Here is a 23394-nt window from a genome sequence, read left to right as displayed (position 1 = left end):
AAGGCTGAAATTTTTGGCATATCCAATTCGTAAGTCCTCAAATGTTGCTTCATTGTCATGACAGGTTGAGTAAGTGCCCTCTCTCCCACTGCACAGACTGATTTAGGATTTCTTAAGCTTGGTTGTCTGAAATTATGACAACCTAAAATTGTTTATCACTGTAAGGATCAAATAGGAAGGTAAACCTCATCTTTATTTTTTGAGAGTAGCCTTTAGCATTCTATGAAATGACAACAGCAATAACAGAAATAACAAACAGACAATGTTTTCACCTATTTAACAATTCCAAAAAACAATCAAAGCAGCCATTAAACAGGACAAGGCGTGAGTGTAGCTGGGGCTAAGGGGCAGTAGCACAGCCTTTCCTCCATCAGGATCACAAACTTGTGAGGCATTTACTCTTTGTGATAGGAGAGCAGGTGTCCTCCAGGTAACTGCCACACCTACGTGTGGCCATGAAACAGGCTGTAAAACTTGGAGTGCTGTCTTTAGGTTGTGTTCCCTCTGTTACTGGCCTCCTCACGTACAATTCTTTTAAATCAGTGCTGGTCTTTGACTGTCATGCAAATTTTTTTTAGCCTTGAATCTGATCTTTAGACTTTTGGTCAGTCCTCCTGCAGACTTGCAAGGAGTTTTGAGATGCAGAGTCTCATAGCGATATCTATTTTATCTATTGATGCAATCCCATTCCTGAAATATGTGTATAGGAAGAGGTGTACATAGATGCAGGTGCTCTGCATCCACTCCATTTTAGGATGGTGCCGTCTGTTTCTGACATCTGTCACTCTACAAATTGCTTGTTATCAGTCCTCTGAAAGTAATTTTCTCATTTTCCTTATGAAAATGTCCAAAATTGGACAGTTAAAGGGCAAATAAATTGCATTCCCCATCTAAATCCTCATGGACTGTGTTAATTGTGAGTATATACTTGTCATGTCTCCTAGTTCAAACACAAGTAGATAAAAAAGACCTGGGAGTTTTGAAGTGGATCAAAGGGGTTCGGTGATTATTTCAGCATACACGAGGTCTCCCCCCTGGTCCCACCATCAGCAAAAAGGACATTCAGGATCAGGGCCAGCATCATTAATACATACCCTGTTTTGTGCAGAGCAACAGAAGGGAGACACGAATGGCAGAGTAAGCTTAGTAAGCTGCTTTTCAGACCCAAACGAACTGAGAAGTTCAGATTCATCCCTGAGGAGAATAGCACAATTTCATTTGCAAGGACAGCTTATAACACTGACGAGGACAACACAGAGATGTGTGCTTCAAGTGTTCCAGCGAACAGGAAAGCTAGAAAGATATAAGGCAAAGCAACCTGATGGGTTTCTGTTTTCATTAAAACTGGACTGATTTCAAGAGCTTCCCTTTACACTTCTCCCTATGCCTTTTGTTGTAACATCACCACGCTGCCTCAACAGCCCAAGATTTTTACACTAGAAAGACAGATATTTGTGGCCGTTGCTCCTATGAATCTCTTATTTTGTGATAATACCTACTGCCTACTGCCCAGCTAAGAGCCCCTGTACATGAATGGAAGAATCTGTAAGAAAATAGCATTCCTGAACAAAAAGGCGTACAGGCTTTAACTGACACGAAAATGGATAGAGGGCAATGGCTGTGCTGGTTGAACTCTCTTAATGACAGAAAGTCCTCTCTCTCTCTCATCCGGTATTGTAGTATTTAGGACTTGCAACATCGTAAAGTTAGTTTTGACATGTTGGGAAACCTGGTATTCCTCCTTACAAATGCCAGTCATGGGCACAAATTGTGTCAAAGGCTGTTTTGCACTCGTGGCTCTCTGCGGTTGCAGCACGAGATACTTGGGGTCATGAGGGAGCATCTCTGGAGCTAGTTCCCTGTAAGTTTAGCCTGGAGCCAGGACACAGTCCAGCAAACTGGAAGACATGCTCCCAGTGGCTCCACGCAAGTCAGGGATCTAAAAAAGTAGGAATATGCTCCTGGTGTATTGTTCTGGAAAAGCTATGCTGCTTCCCTGCCTGATGTAGTAAAATTGCCCTAAGGGTCTGTTTGCACACCCAGGCCACAGTCTTAAAAATCTAAAATATCTAAAGCACATCTAACAAAATTACCTCTGGAACAATGCTCGGCTTCGTAAATTGGTTCTAACTCATACCATTAGATGCATCTCTGTGGAAAGATTCTTCTGGGTTTTGGGAAAGGGGTAGGTAGCATCCACAGTGGAAGACTGTCCCCTGTTACCTTCATTGCTGACAACTAGTTGGAGACATTGTTCCTGTGTTGTTTTGCAGGAACTGCGTGCTACAAGACTGTAAGACCACAAGATACTCTTTTTTTTTTTCCTTCCTTTTCTTTTTTCCCAGATTCTTCCGTACCCAACCCTTGCTGCCAGCACAGCAGTGTTTGTTTTTCATCTATCCAGACCAATGTCCTCCATTCCTAGTAACGCATGGGAACAAGGTGTCTGGCTGTTTTCTGCCTCTTTCTTACTGACTCGAGCTCCTCGGCTAAAAGCTTGATACTAGTGGGAGGAGCTCAAGAAGTGAACCAGGAATTCCTGGCCAGTATTCAGGAATGAGCTAGAAAGCAACAACTGAGGGGACACAAGGGTAGCAACAAGAATCCTTAAATCAAAGGTGTTGCCCCAGCCTGATGTTTGCAGAGAGTTCTCAGGAAGCTAAGAAGATAAAGACAAAACAGATGGTCCAAGCAGTGGCTTGAGCAACCTGGCACTACCAGAACACTGCCCTTTCTTGCTTCATCCTCCCGAGTATCTCCAGAGAAAGGAGTAGCTGACCCAGGCAGGATATGAACTTAAATTAGGATAAAAGCCTCACTTCCCCGAAGTGGCTTGTCATGAGCGAGCTTTAGTTCCTGAGCCATTCACGTGAATATGACACCGTGTTTGAGCTGATATCCTGAACACAAGCTACACCAGTGGTTCCACATCTTTATACGGGATCAGACTTGCTTCAAGCCAACCTGGAGCACGTCAGAGGAGCCAGAGTCGGTCGGGGCCCATTTCTGCGGGCAAACCGTACAGCGCTGCTGCTGTGACCGACGGTGCAGAGAGAGCAGCCATGCAGGGTCAGCGGTGTAACAGTCAGCACCGTGTGGCACCTGGTGGCATTTCTGTACAGATCTGTTTTGTGCTGCCACTTTAGAAGTGTTACAAAGGGCAGAGCAAGGGGGACTGGCAAGGTAGACTGCAGTATTGCTGAGAAAAAGAAGTCGCGAATCCCAATAGCAAGCAACCCACGCTGTGTTTGCATTCAGGGAAGGACAACTCCAGTCCCACATTGTCCTATTTGGAGGCAAAAGGAAATCTACAAAGGCCATCTGGGACCTCTGTCAAGTCACCAGACTTGACAGAGAAAGAAATCATGTGTAGAGTGTAGACATCATCCTACTGTTTCCCACATCCACAACAGGATAAGCTGAATCTCAGTCCGGACGTGCCCATTTCTCTCACTGTTATCCAAGGGAGTCCAGCATCACGCATCAAGATGCAGACCTCTGTTGTTGATGTCTAGCATAGGTGAGAGGGAACCTTCCTCTAACAACCTCAGTTCTCAGTAAGACGTTCTTAGGAGAGCTCTCCCCGGCTCATAGCAGACCTTCAGGCTCAGAGCCTGCGGTGAGATGACTGTTAGAAAGGTTTGAGCTTTGGCCCCTACAGAAATATATTGCGCTGTGCTCTTGCTTTTTTTGAAAGTCATTACAGATCCGTGTGAATGCTACAGACCTTTTTTTCTTTTATAGGGCTGAGTCCCAAGGGCCTTAGAAACACAGGAAGGTCATATCCATACATATAAAGGGACCCTGATGGTCTTTTCTTCTCTCCTTTGTAGGACATCCCAAGCAAAGGCCAACCACCCCAAAGAGGGGATTCTCCCCCAAACCGGGAGAGAGTCGAGATGCTGAAAAGCCGTTCATTCAGAGACTGAAGGAAGAGTGTGATGAGCAGTCCCAGCAATTAAGCAATATTCAAGGTGACCTTAAAAGGGCCAGCTGTGGCTTTGATGTCTTTGCTATAACAACACAGCACTTTTTCAGGCAGGTAGGTGCGATGAGTATTTCCTACCATTGGAAAGATACTTTGCCTTTACACCAGCCACTTGCCCAGATTTATTCCACAGTTGTTGAGACTTTGCTCTTGGGAGAAAAGCATGTAATTTCTTTGCAACAGTTATTATGATGAGGGAATCGTAACTTGATGCCATGTATTTGAAAATCAAGGTTCAGGAACTTGGAAGAGGAAGAATTGTGACTGAAGTATTTCTCATGGAGGGGTTTCAGGATGTTTTTAGGAGTAAAGCAGATGCACAAACTTAGAAGTACAAGTCCCTGACTGCTACAGCTGGAATGGAAAGTATAGCTGAGATCTTGATACCTGTGACCAAATGCAAAAACAATCCATGCATTTAGTCAACCAAAGGTGTTGGATGAAGGAAGAGATTTGCTTTCTCACAGTGCTTGCCTACTCCTGCTGTTCACCACAGATCAGTCAGTGTCCCTGTTACAGAGGTGCCAGCTCCTGAAGACGTTAGAATAACATTATCTCAGCATTTAGATTACATTCAGCAGGTATAGAGAACATTCAAGGAAATGTTGCCACTAATTAGAGAAGCTTATTTATTCACTAAACCTGAGACAAAATGAGCAAATTTTAAGACAACCCTGAAGGACTTGTAGGTAGTGCTTGTTTCAAAAGCCATTTACTGATCTGGGAAATCTAGCTGGGCTCTGAGGTCCAGACCTGGTTCACCTGATGCCCACTTATTTTGTACCGTCCCGGGTTAACCTGGTGTTCCAAGTACTTTGTAAAACAGGCAGACAGTCACCAGCAGTAGGACCCAAGGTCTGGAGAATATCCCTGGTTGCCTGTTTGGCTACTTCTGGAAGAGGCAAGAGTAAACTTTCAGTGTTAACTAGGATGAAAGAAACCAACAAAACCCAAAGCACAGATTCAAACAGTCTTTACAACTTCTGAAATACTTGGTTCAGTTATTTTTTTTTATATTAGTGGGAAAGGTTACCTTTGAACAAATAACCACAGTTCACACTTTTCCCTAAGCAGGAGCTGATCTTGCTAGGGGGAGCTTCAGTGAACTTAAAAAAAAGGGAATTTTTTTAGTATGTACTGAATATTTTAAATACCTTCTCAAGGGGTTTTCCCCATCCATTTTTCTATGGTCTTGACACTTTTGGGCTTGATGGGCATTTGTAAAGGGCTTTTTTTTTTTCCTTTTGGGTTTTTTTTTTTCATTCGAGCTGACTGTGGAGTGTCCTTGATTAAAGCAGAGGGAAACAAAAAAGGGAAGGGCAGTGTATGCTGAGCTTTGTCTGTGTGTTGTCCACTGGGGAGAGATTTTTCATCTCACGCCTCATTCACAACTTGCTGAAGGAATTCTGGAAGCTTGGGCATACCTCCTGTGTCTCCTCTGGATACGTTTTCAGTGAGAACGGCTGCTGCAGCTGAGCTTTCAGATGACTCTCACCCAGTTGGCGCATGTTAGATCTGTCCTGAGAATGCCTACTGAACTGAACACCTCAGGGGACTTTATTTAACAGAGTCCTCTCCAAGTCCTGCCGGGCGTAGCTGTGCCTCGTGTTTCCAGCTCCCCTGCACCATCAGGCCGGCTGGGGGTTTGCAGTGATACCCGGGGCTCTTGCAGGTGAAAAAGAATATACTTCTGGAATTTAAGCACCTTCAGGCTTGGGCAGGATTAGGTGTAGATTTTTTCCAGATCCACCGCTGGGCTCGTTTACCTGTGTTCAGCCTGAGCGTCAGTTTCTTCTGGCCATGCCTGGTCGCCCTGGAGATATATATGTGCACATCATCACTCAGTGCAGTGCCAGACACCTGTATCTTGCCGCTCGCTGCTGGGAGCCATGTAACACGGACCCCTCCCAGGCAAAGAGACCCCCGGCTTCCCCGGGTGGTGAGCTGCACAGTCAGCGTGAGCCCAACAGTTACCCTTTAGTCACTTAGGTGTGGTACCTACATTAGGAGTATGGTTGCTTTAGGCTCCATCTTTAGGGAATGGAGGCAGGTGAGCACTTCCAGGAGACCGTTTTCAGCACCAAAGATCTGAATTTCTGCTTGAGGTACTTGCCTGTACTGTGGCCTCCAGGGATGCCTAAAGCTGCTGCACTTTTAAATTCAGTGCTGAAGTTGAGAGTCTACATGTGATGGGATGATCTGGGAGCATTCAAGCAATCGTGTAACTGGGCAGTCTGTTCTCCTGCAACGTAGACACAGGCTTCCAGGTTTTGGAGTCATTCAAAAATACAATCTGTAGACATTTTCTGAGATGGCATTATTGTTTGAAAGCTTGAGCAAAATTGCATTGGCTGGCTTTGAGTTAGGGCAGCATGAAAAAAGAAACTTTCCCCATTATAAAAATAATACTTATGTTTGTTCCCGAGAAGCCTGCAGGCAGAATGTTGAGGTCTGAGTAGAACTGCAGTTTGGCAAGGGAATAATACTCATTCAGGAAAAAGGTGGGGCCTTATTCCAGAGAAGTTTGAGCTTGAGTTGTCCAACTGGCAGTTCTGCTCTGCTTAGCAGAGGACCCAACCCTACTTTGGTGCTAGGGAGCCTCTTTGGGCTGATAACCAGCCATAGCCTAATTTTACTGTGTGTGTCTCTCTCTCCTTACACCACATCAAAATAATGCCCAAAACATAGGCTTTTATCTGAACTGGAGTTGAATTCTGTTGGAAAATGTGCTCCAGGCAGTGAGGACTGGGCTGAGTCTTAAAAGCAACCCAAGGGCCAGTGTTTTGCACACAGGTGGGAGCCTCCCTGTGCCCGTGGCTCTCTTGTCTTGCTCACAGCATTTCTGTTCTCTCTCCAAAGCTGGGGAAAGCACCAATGCAAGTGGTCCAACAGACGTGTTTAGCTGAAGAAAGAGCGTGTCAATACGTAGTAAACAGTGTTGGCCCACACCCAGGGTTTCTTTGAGTGCTTTCTAATTGTAAGCACCTGCTGTAGCAACCTTAAGGCGGCATGACCATTTTCTTTGGGTTTCGTTGGATTTGTTCAATTGCTGTTCCAGACCACTGCTGAACATCATCCTGAAATCATCTCTTTTTCTCAGTTGTAATAGGCAAGGGTCGTTAAATAGGCATCAAGGAGTTCACAGCATGTAGTGGTACTTAGCACAGACCCATTGAATGCAGCTAAACCAATTTTCTGCCTTGGTGAAGAGCCTAGGCAGTCAAAGCAAGCGATGGCTGAGGCAGCGGACAAAAAAAAAATTGAAGCAGTGGCTCTGACTTACACGTTTAGCTAATTATGAAAAGTAATGATTGCAGTGCATGTGGACAGCATGGCTTTTAATTATTATTTAATTAGCAGATGGATTAGTGAAGACCCTCAGATATGCACACATGACTCCTATTGACTTTGGGAACCACTTTAAACTTCTCCTGAAGAGGAGCAGGTGGAGTTTGCCCCTAACGTCGGATGTTCATCATGTCGATACAACCCTTGTGCTGTGAGGCACCAAACTGCACCAAGGCCCTGGACACTGGACTGATGCCTTTCTGCCAGTCCCGCATGCCCAAGCAGCTGGACTGTTGGAGCCCCGCTCATAAGTTCTGCCCCTGAAATTTCAAATGAGGACTCCAGAGCTGCAGGGCACGTGAGGGGAAGGGATCGTTTCTGAGCTGCAGACCCCAAGGGTGGGAGGAGGTAAGGGAAGGCGCTGTGCTGTGGGAGTCTGTCCCACACTCTGCTGGGGCACGGAGGGGTTTCCAGACTTGCGGCACAGCCTTGTGCTGCACTTTCCATCACAGGGGAAAAACTGCTCTGGACAGGTCCTGGCATGTGGGCGCAAGCAGATCAGCTGGGAATGGAGGAACCACACAGATGCGCTGGACGAGAGCAGGTGCAGGAGGGGGCCTGGGAAGCAGGACCACAAGTAACAATCAGTTAGTTGAAAGGAATGTGCTCGAGCTTGTGGGTCACAAGCCCTGGTGAAAGGGACTTGAGAAATTTCTGAAGGGTATAGAAACAGGGACTAATCATCAAGTTGAGACTATACAAGTGATATGGAGAAATAGTGTGAAATGGGGACGCTTAACACCGACTGTGATTGTATATGTCTACTCAGAAATGTGGGTATGGTGACTAGTCATGGGTGCGGTGTCTGATCACATAGGCACACAGCTCTGAGGAGACAACTACAGTTTTTGAGGAGACGCCTGCCCCTCTTCCTCTAACAAAGGGGAGACGGGGAGACGCCTGCCCTTCTTTCTCTAACAAAAGGAGCTATTTAAAAGAGAATGAGAGAAGATGAGAGACATTCAAATGCTATCTAGAGGGAGGGAGTGCTAAGTCTCCTTGCTGGAGAAGATTGGATGGTCACAAGGACATGAATCACCTACAAACCTGCAAGACCACCACATTCCAGGAAACGGACTGATAAGCTAATTAACATACGAAGCGGGGTTTAGGTAACAAATATGTATAGGCGCTAATTGAATATTCATTTGTTTCATTGTATAAATGTGGGATGGTTCCTCACTTCGGGTATGCACGCTTGTGGAGGAGCGATCCCCCGTGCATCTGCGCGCAATAAACATACCTACTTTATAACTTTCGAGTTATAGAGTCTAATTCCGCACGTCACAAGGAATAAGGCGGTCGGTTTGTCAGCTTGCTCAAAGACGTGGTGCAAGAGCTGCAGACATTGTTGTCTTTATTGCTGAACTGCTAAATAGCTAGTGTGAGATCCTCGCAGGAGTTGCCACATAGTTATTGAATAAGCAAGTTTTTGAACCGATCAGAATTAGATGTAACAATTGCTTGTGTGCATATAATCATGATATTCGGCTAATTAAAGTGACATTTGCTTGCATCAAGCTGTGTCCCGTCTCTCAGTTGCGGCAAGCAGGGACAGCACTGCAGTACCTGACAGCATCCCAACAGTTTGTGTCTACCAACACTGGGAAAGACCTGTCACCAGTAACCCGTGTGTATGTTTGTCTCCACACCGGAGTGTGAGTTACTTTTGGGTGGGTATACAAGGCACATCTTCCAGACAAGTAAACACACATAGCGGTGCCCTGGAAAATCTGGGATGGACAAGAGAAACCTTTTCCCCCATTCAAATAACTGAGAGATGTGTGTGCTTTTGTGTATTCTTCAAAGCAAGGTTTCTGCCTGTGAAGCGCCATGTCACTACCTTGTTCAAATGCTGATGACCTCTTGTGTAAGAGGCAGAACTGGTTGCACTAGTTCCAAGTCACTTGGGCTTCCCACCATTGCCTCCTAAACCGTAATTTGGGATAACATTTCAAGTGCTCATCTCAGGCTGGGCTGACAATGGTTTATTTCCACAGCTGCCTCTGAGAGTTAGTTTAGGAGAAAGATATGTATTGTTTGTGCCCGGTGGTGGCACAGTGGTAAGAAGCCAGCACTCATCAGAAAGACTGACCTTCTGGCTTTCAGGGGTACTACTTTCCCAGCATTTGCAAAATATATTAGAATTTAGCCCAAGAATAGCTCTTAGGAAAGTGCCGCTCCGTTTCTCCCTCATCATTATTACAGCTGGGCCCGATTTCCTGTATGGAGCAAGTTCGGTCTTTTCTTTGCTCCTCCTGGAGACCAGAGCAGTGAGAACAACTCAATCTTTTCATTGTGTATCCTGGAAGAAATCCATTTTGGATTCACCAAGCCCTGACAGTTTTGGGATATGAATCAAAAACATTTTATTGCAAGACAAACAAAACACTTTGTTTGCTTGGGAGCAAAAAATTAGAAAGAAACTTTGTCATCATTTAGGGCTTTCTAAACTGCTTTTCAAGTAGAAACGCACAAGATTTGGTGCTGGGGGCAACTAGTTATGGTAAAACAGTGCAGTAAGAATTGAGAGGTGCTCCTTTCCTTGCAAGCATTGCAGTGAAGGCTCTATAATGCAGCTGCTCTGGGACTCAGGGACACTCATTCATGCTCGATCTGCCCAAGGAATGGGTCAGGGTTTGTAAACTGAAGGAAGGTGCCTTCTGCGGGTCACCTGCTTATTTGCTGTGGGTGCTAGGTGACAGGCAGTGAGAAGATAAGGTGCTGTAGAATAGAAACCTTAAAACAGCTGAATACCTTTCCCCTCCTCATGCTCTTGAATGATGAATGATGCACCACTTATCTATAGGATGATGTACTTATGTTTATCTAAAAGTTGGGAAACATGCAAGGACCCTTATTGCTAACATGAGGGATGTACTAATTGCGAAGTCCTTGGATTTGTCATCTTTAAAAAGGCTATCTGGTCCTAAGTTCCTGTTGTTTATGAAAGGTGGCAAAGACAAGGACTTAAATCATGGTCACTAGTTCAGTGAGATGTGTAAATGAGTTCCTGGCATTGTAATGAATATGTGAACGATTTCCTGGAAAGTTAATGAATAGGTCTGAGTTGCTTGTATAAAGAGGGGACTGAAGAATCCCCTCGGTGTGCATGACTTTGGTGGAGGGATCCCCCATGCACCCAGCGCTGGTGAATAAAGATAACCTCCTCCGCTCACTCGAATATTGGTGACTGACTCTTTAAATCAATTTGGCGACCCAGATGGGACCTCCTCTGCTCGGCTGCGGGACCCATTGAGAGCGAGCGGGGACTCCCTAGGGTACCCCCGGGGATTTTCCCGGAGGGGCTCCTCGTCTCATCTGGATCACCGCAGGAGCAGACAAGGACTCCATCTTGCGGAGCAAAGGTACTATCTTTATTCAAATATTATATTAATTGTAAATATTATATTAATATTATATTTTGAACAGTACTGTTTCGGATATTTCTGTTCTGGGACCGGTCCATCTGTAAAGCTGTCCGTAAGACATAAGATCATTGTATGCTTATGCAGGACGGCGTATGCCGGGTAGCTAGCACCGCAGGTATGCATCTGATTCTGTTCTGGTATTCGTTCCGGTATTAAGGTAATATCGGAACTCTGATTCTGTTCTGGTATTTGTTCTGATATTGAGGTAATATCGGAACTCTAATGCTGTTTTGGTTGGAAGACTGACACGTTTGATGATTTGAAGTCAATCTGTGTATATAGGATTAATAATTATAGGGTTACTAATAATAATTGTTATACTCGTTTTATGCTGGAAATGTGAGAACATTTCTGTATTAGGTATATTATGAATGTTGACATGTGGTTATTGTCTTGAACATCCGAGGGGTGAGTGTAAACCTCTATATGTTTTAAAGCGCATATAGTGTAAAGAATTAGTGAGTATATGGTGGGAGTTGCTGCTTAAAGACAAAATTTGTCTCTGAGCAGTTACTCTGTGCTGTTTTGGCATCGATTTGGCGAGCCAGCCAGGAGAACTCTCCACCAGTGCTGGAATCCAGGGGCCTGGGGACCCTCAGGGCCCCCCACTGCATCTTCTGTCGGCAAGACTCCCCTGCCTCTCGGCTTCTCACACAGGTGGACAAGGACTTCTGCACAACATAAAAGGTATTTCTATTTATTCTTTGTTTTGAATATTTGATTGTCTTAAGATTTGTTTTTACCCCATAAGACAAAAGACGGGGCGCCGTCTTGCAGGGTTGAGAAGAAGGGACGCCTTCTGAGAAGGGTAATAGCCCTATTTGATTATCTTAAGATTTGGGAAGCTAAAAACTCTCTTTAGGTTGTCTGAAGATTTGAGGAATTCCTAGAATATAACAACTGAAAGAGCGCTCTGTGTCTTGTTTGTTCTATGTATTGTCTTGTTACATGTTCAAAATTGGAGTTATGAAATGTATGTTGAAAAAAAAAAATATTCTGGTAATTCTAGGCAAATAGCTGAAAACTTAACACTCTGCTTAAGGCCAGAAAAAAATGAGAATCTGTTTTTTGGCAATTGTTCATTGAAATGCGTACTTTGTGTGATAACGTGAACTGTCAGCGTTCCTAGAGTTGTATGTAAGTGCACGGTACCGTGTAACATACTGCCTGTGTGACTGAGGGCTGCCCAGAGAGTGTGACGTGTGTGAGAGACGCGGTGTCACTGCAAAGCGAGTGGGGAGTCCCGATCTGTGTGTCCGTGTTCCCCGCGAGGGGCCGGCCAGAGACGGACGGAGCGATTGAAAAATCAATTTATGAAGTGTTGGAATGCATCATTAGAAATTAGAGCGGGAGACTGTGGACAAAACATTAGAACTAACATCTTTGGAAAAAGCACGAACTAGCCTCTGCCCTTAGTGTCGTAGGTGCTGTCTGTACACTCGAGCAAAAGGTTGCAAGTGTCTAAGATATATTATCTCCTCCCAAAAAAACCCCAATAATAATAATAATAAGAAAAATAATGAGACCAAGAAATAAGGCTAAATAGAGGTCTGGAACTGTGGTGTGTGTTCTGAGATAAGTATGGTACCTCCAGGAATAACTAACACATTGTAGAAAAATGCCAGACTTATTAGGACGATGGGGGGCAGGCCGAGCCAAGAAATAAATACCAAAACACCCCTGGGATGTATTTTGAAGCATTGGAAAGAATTTGGCAGAATTCCCAGTGGAAATTTGAACAAAAAGATATATTTAAAATATTGTCAGAATTGGTGGCCTTTGTATACATTAGGTGATGGTGAAAGATGGCCACTCGAAGGAAGTCTTATATTACAACACAATTTTACACCTTATGCTGTTTCTTCATAGAGAACAAAAGTGGAATTAACACCACCTGATCTTTGATTATGGCTCTAGAAAAGGGTAAGGGAAAAACTGAGACCTAAACTAGAAAGATGTTCTTGTTGATTTTTTTTTTTTTTTGGGGGGGTGGGTGGGAAGAGAGAGAAGAGCTCAGGTTGTGGTTCCTTCTGTGGAGCAACCAGAATGAAGCACGTTGTAAGATAAAAACTTGCACTAACCTATGTAAGACCTAAAGCGGGGTGTGGAGAGTCAAAGACCCTGTGAAAGTGTTAAAGTATTGGGGTGAGTTTGTACAAAGCCCCATACCCCCTCGAAGGTGCATGCTGGACACATGGCAGGGTGTTTGCTGTTTGCATGCGAAGGCTGATGTGTAAGAACACAGACTTAGAGCAACAAGTAGCAGATGTGCATTCAGGGTAAGAAAGAGTTAAAACAGAAGTGCTGCTGCAGAGGCAGGCTTGTGTAACCTGCAGAGCAGGAAGAGCATCTCCTGCCCCGAATACTCCTGATGGTGAGGAGGAGGGGGTTGCTGTTGCTGACGATTGAGCAGAAGGACCTGACAATGTCACCCCGATTGCTGCAGCATTTGCAGCACAACAGGACCGGTAACGGCCCCTCTAGGGCAGGCAGCGGGTCTGAGGAGAGTAAAGGTGAATCTCTGATGGGGAAATTTAGATGTTTGAAAGTCAGTTGTGAATAGGACTGGATAAAGGTTCGAGTTGATTTTTACTAAGGTAATCGTGATGTAGAAAAGTTGGTGAATACAAAACCAACTTATTTGGTGTTAAACTTCAGTGAAAAGAATTTGTTACAGTTGTGGGAGCTGCTGGCCACCAGGAAAACATCCTGAAACCTTTAAAGTACAAACTAAGAAAACAAGTAAGAATGCCAAATTCACCAAAATCTTTAAGTGGAAAAGAAATCTTTAACCAGGCATATCTGGAAATAAATTCCAGGTAAGGAAAAAATGCTTTACCTGTTACAGTAAAAATGATAAGGGGAAGGTCTGCCTAGTTCAGGTAAAACAATATCCCTTGCTCAGCAAGGCTATGGGGAATATTGGCAGAAAAACTGAAATAAAATACACTCTGTAGCAGTTCTACTAATGTAAATCTGTGTGTTTTACCATGACGGTGACTTGTTATGGGATGTGCAGATGACACTCTGCAGCAGCAGAGGAGGTAGGAAAGGAGGAATTATCCTTAATACCAGATGGTAAAATCCAAACTGTAAGTACAGATCAGGAGCCAAACTATTCTAATGATTCTGGATTACCTGCTAGCCGAAGAAGGAAGTGTTTGTGGTAAATTAAATGTTTCCAATTGTTATTTGAAAATTGATGGCAATAGTGAGGGAGTTAAACAAATCACATCAGAGACAGGGAAGTTAGCCCATGTTCCGTCCAAACTCGGAAAGACTGGAATATTGACTTGTTTTCCTGGCTTCTCGGGAGCCCCTGGGTAAAACGAATCCTATTTTGTTATGTGGTTTAGCCACCTTATTGTTTTTGCCATGTGCTGTTCCATGTTTTATAAGATTAATTCAACACGTTGTAACTAACATGCAATTTGCTATTATGATTTCACCCAATGGCATTAAACAAATTCTAGTAGTACGCCGAAATGTACAGTCGACAATACAGATTATATAGTTAACACAATAACAATTTAACAGCAAACAGGAGTCTGGGAATAATTAACTATTAACAATTCATACAACAATGTAGGCTGATGAAGAATACAAGTAGAATAGCAGAGAAAACAACCATCAGGAACGCACAGACGGGGATGTGGTAACATCTTTTATACTTTTCCACCTCCGCCATAAGTTCTTGACGTGTGACAGCAGAAAAACACACCCTCTGCCTAAACAACGAGGAAAAAAAAAAAGGGGGGGGGGTTTGATTCCCCTTTATAATGAACCATACAGGTTAGACGTTTAAAAAACACTCACCTTACGGGATGTTCAGAGGGGGAAATGCGCACTCCAGACCCTTCCTCCCTGGCAGGTGACGTGGCGGTCTGATGGTGAGAAAACATTGCATTGAAAGCAAGGACCTGTCATTTGGCCATAGTGCCATAAATGTTACCATTAACAAACTTACCGGAGTGGTAAGCTCGGGAAATGGGTCCAAGACTTCATCTGGACACTCAGCAGCCATCTTTTATCGTGTATGCCTTTGAACATGCGCATGCGCAATTTTAAACCCCACAGAATGTACTGGAACAATCTGGAAAGACCGCGCATGCAAAATCCCTGTAGTCTAGCCATGGTAGTGACGCATATATGTATATATATATATATATATATATATATAAAATGCTTAAAGAAACTATAGTATTTATAGTTCATTTATTACTTAAGTGGAATGTATAGTTATAAGTGTTGTTTTTAGGTTTTGTTTTTGTAGGTTATTATTATATGTATTACCCAACCCTTTTGATTTATTTTGAAAACCGTGTGTTAGATGTAAAGTAAATTCAATGAATCATTTGACAACCAGTAAACAACAAATAACAATTTCTTAACAAACATGAACTAGAAGTTGAATAACAGAATAACAGTCCAGCAAAGTCTCATGTGAGGTGGAAAACAGGCTTCTTCACTCGTGAGTCCAGCACGGTCCTGAATAATGTCAGGGTGGTAACTCCATCTGTTCCCTCCACGATAGTCTGTCTCTGGTCCTTGGTATTTTTCTTCATGAGGTAACGAAAATGAACAGAAACAAATAACAAGTCACATGGTAACTGCTGGAGGTCAACAGTTTTCTTTTGTTTATATAACAGTCTCTCGCACTCTGCTTTGGTATCCCATGGGTTCCACTTCTCGGGGCGGATTGCGAGGAAGAGATCGCACTCTTCTGTACCGGCGTGACCAAAAACACTCACAAAAGCACATACTGATGGTTACTGTAGTCACGATGGGACAAAGGCTGAACAGCAAAACCGTACAGACTGTGTCGTCTCCTGCTCCCATCTTTTCCAAAATGATAAGGATTGTTTGTGGTGAGACAAACAAATTGGTCCGTGACCCTCCTGGTCAAGATTCAGGCTAACGCCCTGACCAAAACTGCACAATGAAAATGCATGCGCAGCCTAACCTTAAAGGGGCATGAAAATTTACCCCTTTAAATGCCCACCTCTTGGCTCTTGATTCTTAACCCCCACAAACAAACCTTATATATGCTAAGAAATGTTTTATTGTGCTTTGTTATGTCATCCTGTTATGATAATGTTTTGAAATTAGCTTATGACATGTTTGAGTTTTGAGTTGTTAGCTAACGTTTGTTAGGGATTTATAGTTCTTGTTAGTCATTTGTAGTTATTGCCTGTTATTGTTTATTGATAATGGTAAATGGGTTTAATGCTTAGATAAAGATTGTTAACCTGGTTTGTATAGTTGGCAGAATCTTTTCTCTCTCTCTATCTATGCCACCCACGGAGCAGCAATGTTGAGCCACGGGGCGGTGTGAAGGACGTTATTGGGACATCGCTATCTGTCTCACCGTTGCTGGCTGACTGCAAAACAACACAGAGACGGAGATACCCAAATCACCCAGAATAGGAGATCTCCGGGGAATACCCTGCTTAAAACACCCCACTTCCAGATATTTATGTTAGGTTGTTTGCCGATGTCTAAATTGTAATAGAGATTGGTCCTGTGTTTCATTTAAGAGACAACCTTACTGTATGAAATGTCACAATGATTCGATACGTACCAGGGGACCAGAGGATCAAGTGGAAATTCGTAAATTATTTTGTGGATGGGAACTGTCAGTACCTGAACTTTGGGAAGTACATGAAACAGACTGGTACAGAGTTTTAAGAAGTGTACTATAAGATTCGCCTGGAAACGGACACAACAACCAAACAGGTGGAAATATATTTAAGAGATAACTAACTCTTTAGACCTTGGAAATTATTGACAGGATAACAGCAAAATTTCCCTCAAGACTACCTGCTGCTGCCGAGAAGATATTGATATCCCGTTGCTCTCTGCAAAAGAGTAGACGAGGAAGGCAGAGAGGTACTGAACAGTGGGGAAATGAAAGCTAGTATCCTATTAATGGTATTGATTACCATGACTTTAAAAAAAAAACAAAAAAATGAGCATTACCCTTCAATTGGACCTTAGGTTGATGGGAAGATTCAATAGAAGTTCGGTATAACGTGACAGCCGGATCCCCAAAATTCCAAGTTAAATTGGAAGATTTAGTCTTTTATGAACTAGACCCACCCGGTCGACGAGAAAGAGCAATAAAACCTTTTTATCTCTGCCCCAGTTCGAATCCAGGGAAAAGCTATTGCAATTTCCCTAATCACTATTACTGTGCATATCGGGGATGTGAAACCATAGCTTCAGACTGGGACGTAGCCATTAAAAATAGATTCTTAAATATAACATGGGGACCCGGAGGATGCAATCCGCCAGCTCCTAGCTGGGATAGACACGTAGAGGACCCCCATCTTGGCAACTGTAAGCTTGTTATGTACTAGAAATCCTGCAGCCTAATGACCACGGATGGCTATTAGGACGAACCTGGGGAATAAGATATTGGGAACCTGGAGCTGCTAGAGGGGTCTCTTCTATCTAGTTCCCCCAGTCTCTCCCCAAAAGGCAAGTAGTCCTGCTCCTGGCAAAGTTTGATGGCCCTCCACTGAACTCGCTCACGGATGAAAGACCACTCTCTCTTGCACTGGGGGCTCAAAATTATACCCAGGGAGCTGGACACAACCCAGGGACTGCCAGGTAGCAGCGTACAATCCCCTTCCTCAGTCCCCTGGCTATGCTGCTCTTCATACAGCCCAGGACACCGTTAACCTTCTCAGCCGGCAGGGCACCCTGCTGGCTCATTCTCAGCTCACTTTCTGCCAAGACCCTCTGGCTATTCCCAGCAAAGCAGCTCTCCAGCCAGGCAGCTCCAGCACGTGCTGTAGCAAATGGTTGTTCCTCCTACTCTGCTTCCATGAAGGTACGCTTGCCAGACTTCTTCTGTCACTGTTCACTCAGGTCACAAACAGAAAAATGCAGGCAGCTTCCTACCATGCAATTTGATATGCGCCATCACCCCCATCATGTAACACGGACACCACAATTTTGCTTAGAAGATAAGACTTAGATGTGGATGCAGGAGAGCTGTGACACCTCCCCTGCGCACAGCACAGGCTGAATGACCAGCTTTTCTGGTCAACTGCATCTGCCTGAAAACTGGATATTTACTGCAGGTCCATACTTGAGCATATTCAGGTGAGGGAACAGCTGGGGAAATGGTAGGTGAAGAACTAATTGCTTAGTGAAAAGGCTGCTTATTCCGTCTGACGTGCGGAATTAAACTCTGTAACTCGGGGTAAGTTATAAAGCGGGGTGTTTATTGCGGTGCCGGGTGCAAGGGGGGTCGCTCCTCCTAACTTGCACACGTAGTTTTACTCACGATACATATTTACACAGTGAAGTTGGTTAGTTCTGTCCAAAGCCTACACCTACGAGCTACTTATCGGTTAGTTGCCTTCTCGCTGCAGTTTAAAGGTAGAGTTCATTTTAAATTTCCTCCCCATGCTCCCCGGGCGGGGGGGTTCACTCTCTTCGGGGGGCCATTTGAGTAGGAGGTCGGGATCTCCCCCTACCACAGTGATTGTACCCCGGTGTCCTTGAGCCTTACCCCTTCAGCAGCCCGTTTTCTTCCAGCAGCTCGCAGGCCCCTGCCAGAGGCTCCGTATTCACAGGCCGGTGGGGCTCAGCTCCCCCTGCCCTGGCTGCCCCCCGAGGCGCTGAGCGGGCGAGCCCCAGCCCCTCTCTGCAGGCAGGGAGGCTCCTGCCCGCCTGCCGGTGGCTGCCGGCCCCGGGGCGGCTCCTGCCTGCAGCCCGGCTTTCGGGGGGCACCGCGCTGTCTGGGGTCGGGGGGGCACAGCCCTGAGCGCTACAGCTTGCCTACCGGCAGGCAGAGCTGCTCGGCGTTAAGGCCAGCGTAGTTTTTGCATGTGTTTGGTCGTGATTTGGCTTCCAGAGAATAATGCTTTTGAGGTATGATGACATGAAATCATGATTGAAACAGAGCAGGCATTTGCAGGAGAAATACCAGCTTGGGTGTAAGTCGGTGAACTGTTTTGCCTCTCCCCAGCATTACTGTTGTTCGTTGTTGGAGGGAAATCGGTCGTGCCAGAGGTATTGTTAGAGTTTACCTGTCCAATGAAATGCCAGAGACTGGCCAATTAGAAAACGTGATTTATTTAAAGCAAGCGACAAGTAAGCAAAACAGCGCTGGGCGGCCGGGGAGTCTCCTGCTCCACCAACGGCGCGCAAATTCAAGCAAGCTGAGCAGCTCTTTTTATCTTCCCCGAGGTCGCTTCTGACACCTTCAGTAGCCCCTCTGCTGCTTCTGTTATCGTGGTTTCTTGCCAGACAGGACGCTCCCATGTTTGGTGTAGCAAGATCACATTGTGGACATGTCTATTCTTGTTAAACAGGAAGTTCTTAAGACCACCACAACGGGTTCGTTCCTCTTGCTTGCCTTGGTCGATCAGCAAATTACCTTTAGTTACTTATTACAGTACCAGCCCAGGAGAGAGGGGAGGCTGCTGCAGCCCCCGCCCCGGCTGCGGCCAAGGAAGCGTGTTCCAGTGGGCACACGCGTGCCGAGCGGGCATGCCCACCGCACACACGTGTGCATGCAGTTCGGGTCAGCGCTAGGTTATGCGGTGTGCATACCCGCACAGGCAGGCAGAGGCAGCCCCCAGCCCCCGGTGCCTGTAAGCACGCTGCAGGGGGCTGCGCTTTTCCAGCCCCGGGTGGGCAGCGGGGCCCGGGGGGCAGCGATCTCCCTCGGGCTCTCGGCAGAGGAGCTCGGCAGCAGCCCGGGCTGCGAGAGGGGGGCGGCTCGGGGGGCGGGGGGCCACCCGGGGCGGGGGGACACCCCTCCCGGCCGGCGGGCGGTCCGGCAGGCGGTGCCGCGGGCTGGAGCGACCCCGCCCGCCCCTCCCTCGGGGACAGCCGGCGGCTGGAACCCGGTGGCCGCCCCCCGCCCCCCCGCGCCGCGGTGCGCTCGCTGCGGGGTGCGCCGGCGGGGCCGCTGTGCCCGGGCCGCAGACCCCGCACGGCAGCCGGGGAGGGCTCCGCCGTCCCCCCCCGCCCTGCCCGGGGGCGGCTGCGGGAGCGGCGCGGGCGAGCCGGGGGAGCTGCGGGTGACGGGCGCCCCCCGAGCGGTTGCGGAGGACGGGAACGGCCGCGGCAGAGGCCGCGAGTGCGGCGTGAAGGTGCCGGTCAGCCGGAGCCGCCTCCCGCGGGGGGCCCGGGCTCGCTGCCGGGTCTCCGCGCGGTCGGGGCTGTCGCTGCCGAGGTTCGAGACGTTTCGCCGCCGCCCCTCGCCCCGGCACGCTCCTGCGACGGCGGCGCTGGCCGTGCCCGGCTCGGGGCAGGCGTTTGCCAGCCGGAGACCGGACCCCTTTTCCGGGAGAGGCCGGAGCGAGGCGGCGAGCGCCGGGGAGCGCGCAGGGAAGGGAGCGGGCAGCCCTCCGCAGGGGGCGAGCCCGGGGGCTGCGCTGCGGCTCCGCACTCGCGGCTCCGCCTCAGCCGCAGGCAGCCCCCGCAGAGCCGCCCCCGGCCCCGCGCCGCGCCGCGCCGCAGGCAGCCCCCGGCGCCCCGGGAGGCGCTGCGGACCGACGGCTTGCACATCGGTGGTCAGCAGAAGGCAGCTCTGCGCCTTAAGTGGCGACGTAGAGAAAAGATGTGTCTGCAGCGAAGCACGGGAGAGGGTCCGGAGGACAGAGCGTGTTGCAGGCGCTTGGCAGCACACGGCCTCGGGAGGGGGAACAGACGCCATGGGTCAAGCTGGGGCATAAGGTAAGCTCAAGGAGAACCAGTTGGTTAATGGGACCAAACAGAAATGACTTGAACCGTGCATGAACACTTGAGTGAAACTAAAGACCGCTGTGCCTTTAAATGGGGACGAGGCTCGTAAGACCCAGTGAGGATTAAGTGTGACTAAAGGTCATCGTAAACGGTTTTTCCAGGTGTATAAAGTATTTTCCTGTCGCGACGAGCTGTGCTAGCTTTGTGGGTTTGCCCCCCAGCTCCCATCCCCGCAGAGACGCGTGCCTGGTCCCTCGGCCGTGCGGGTGCTCGATCCGTTGCACGGCGGGCGATGGGATCCGGCCGTTCGACGGCAGCATCAGGTCCCGAGGAGACGGTCGCTGCCAGCCCCGGCCGGGCTCGGCGCTCGGAGGGGCTGCGCGACGTCCCGGTGCGACATGTCCCTTCCCGGGGCTCGCCCCCCGTCTGGGTGCGAGGGGGGTGGCGGCGCGGCGGGTGGCGGGCCTGCCGGGGTGGGAGATGCGGCTCCAGGTGCTTTGCCCGCCGGCCCGGACGGTGCTTTCGCCTCTCGTTACGCGTTCGGGGGAGGCAGGAGGGTCGCCGTTACCGTCAGCGAGCCCGTGCTGCCGCCGCTGCCCGGCGTCGGGGCTGTGTGGCATCCCGGGGTGGCGGGGAGCGGAGCGATGCGCCTCGTCCTTGCAGGGTGCTGAGCTGCCCTTCCCCGGGGCCAGGGCTCGCTGCCGCTTCCAGCGGCACAGGATTTGGTCCCGCAGCCTCAGTGTGAGGGCTGGATTTTCGCGAAACGAGGAGGAGCTGCTGGCACCTTCTGTACTGACGGGCGGCTTGATTTCTTGCCGTGCTTTTCGTACATCTTTAATAGCCCGGTGGAGTACAAATTGTAAAGGAAACTTCATACGCAGAGTTTTAGAGTTTGAAGAGAGATTATTCACCCTCTAGCTGTCGTGAGGTTTCACCTCTCCTTCCTGGCAGGACTGATCTTCCAGTTAGAAGTGAAACAAGGTCAAACGGTTAAAAAAAAAGGCTTCCTTCTGTCAGGGCGAATCTAAATCAATCAAATTCCCGGGCACCAAAGTGTGTTGTGTAACAAATGGGAGTGCAAAGGTAAGCACGTAACTTTGCGTGAGCGAGAGCAGTTGTGGGACTTCTCTGTAAGTTCTAACACCTTGCTCTTGGCGCTGTTCTGCAAATTTGCCTGGATTTTAAGTATGGACAGAAGAGGGAGAGAACGAACATATGCATTTGATTTGCTTAATAGAAAATATCTTGGCAGAAACACATGCTTGTGCTGTGTATTCTGTTAAGAGTTTGGCTTTTTAAAATACTCATGTGTTCTGTCTAATGAAAAGCTGGTAGTATCTCCCATTCACCTAAGAATATGTTCAAACATAGCTTGAGATATGCTGCTAATCACGTTAAGAAAAATGTATAGCTTAATATCAAACTAGCTAAAGTGCAGTCACTGGGGAATATCTCGGTGCTTGTAAACTTTAATTTAAAGAGTGCTGTGAGGCTGGATTACCGGATAACCAGTACAATTGAAACAGCAGTATACCCCCTCTTTTTTGAAGGAAGACTGTAGGTCGTTTTGAACAGCATGGAATCATAGAATCATTTAGGTTGGAAAAGTCCTTTAAGATCATTGAGTCCAGCCATTAACCTAACACTGCCAAGTCCATCACTAAACTGTGTCCCTGAGCACCACATCTACACATCTTTGAAATGCCTCCAGGGATGGTGAGGCCACCCTGAAATTTCCCTGGGCAGCTGTTTCCAGTCCTTGACAACCCTTTCAGTGAAGAATTTTTTCCTAATGTCCAATCTAAACCTCCCCTGGGGCAACCTGAAGCTGTTTCCTCTTGTCCTATCCCTTGTATCCTTGTTGGATCTGGTAGAAATGATCCCCTGATGGTAGTGTGTAAAGGATTGATTTAAATTCCAGATTCTGGTTGCCTGGCATTAGCAAAAATAAAGCTTTTGTGTTATTTCTCTTAACAGTTAAAAATTAGATGCAGGAAAAATAAAGAGAAACACTAAGTACTGAATTCCCCCCCCCCCCCCCCCCCTCCATTTACATTTTGGTAAGACAGAACTAATTTGCTCTCCTGTCTGCTGTGCATCCTGGTTCTGAGCTAACCTTTTCTATGCCCTAGATTGTTAGTAGCCTTGCTTGCTTATTACTGAAAGATTTACTTTCTAGGACTCCTTTTAATTCCATTTGGTCTTACACTGCCTTTTGTCTTAAATGTTATTTTTTTGTAGTGTCCTTTGAAAGATTCTTGGCCTTTTCTAACCCGGGACAAATTTATAGTAGCCTGGTCGAGTTTTCCTAATCATTAACGATCTTCCCAGCAGGATATGTTCTTTGTCTTCTTCCTAACCTGATTCAGGACATACTCTGTTTTAAAGTGCCCTTACCCTTGAACCATTGTGCTGGGATTTAGTGTATTAACCCAAACTCTAGTAGATTTTTCTTGAGGCTTTTCTGTGTCACTTTGCACAGCACTCCTAAGATACCTGTTGTCAAAGTGCTTGCACTTTAGTAATAACACCTTGGCATTGTTAAAGTAAGTATGTTTAAATTTTTCGTTTGGCCGACTCATCTGTTTTAATTCCTTAAGTGTAAGAAACTATGGACTAGGATATTGTTTATTAAGATTTATGTTAAGCATAATGTAAAGACTAGGCGCCAGATATCCAGGATGCCTCTTGTGAAAAACAAGATAACCGCCAGATGTCCAGGATGCTGCTTGTAAAAGAGAAGATAACCGCCAGACAGAAACAAGACAGACGACCCCATATAAAGATATAGGAGTAAGGGGTTAACACCTCCACTACATCCAGGATGCTGCTTGTAAAAGAGAAGATAACCGCCAGACAGAAACAAGACAGACAACCCCATATAAAGATATATGAGTAAGGGGTTAACACCTCCACTAC

General features: G+C 46.9%; 1 long non-coding RNA gene across 1 annotated transcript; it reads left to right on the top strand.

The window, feature by feature from the left end:
- The first annotated feature begins 9279 nt into the window (after positions 1 to 9279).
- LOC308055903 lies at positions 9280 to 13505 on the top strand. The gene is made up of 2 exons (XR_013924636.1): positions 9280 to 10924; positions 10973 to 13505. It is a non-coding gene; the product is annotated as an uncharacterized lncRNA (long non-coding RNA).
- The last annotated feature ends 9889 nt before the right edge of the window (positions 13506 to 23394 follow it).

The sequence above is a fragment of the Falco punctatus genome (genome assembly GCF_963210335.1).
Source record: "Falco punctatus genome assembly, chromosome: 20".
NCBI classification, from domain to species: Eukaryota; Metazoa; Chordata; class Aves; order Falconiformes; family Falconidae; genus Falco; species Falco punctatus.
This window is presented reverse-complemented; position numbering and strand designations above follow the sequence as displayed.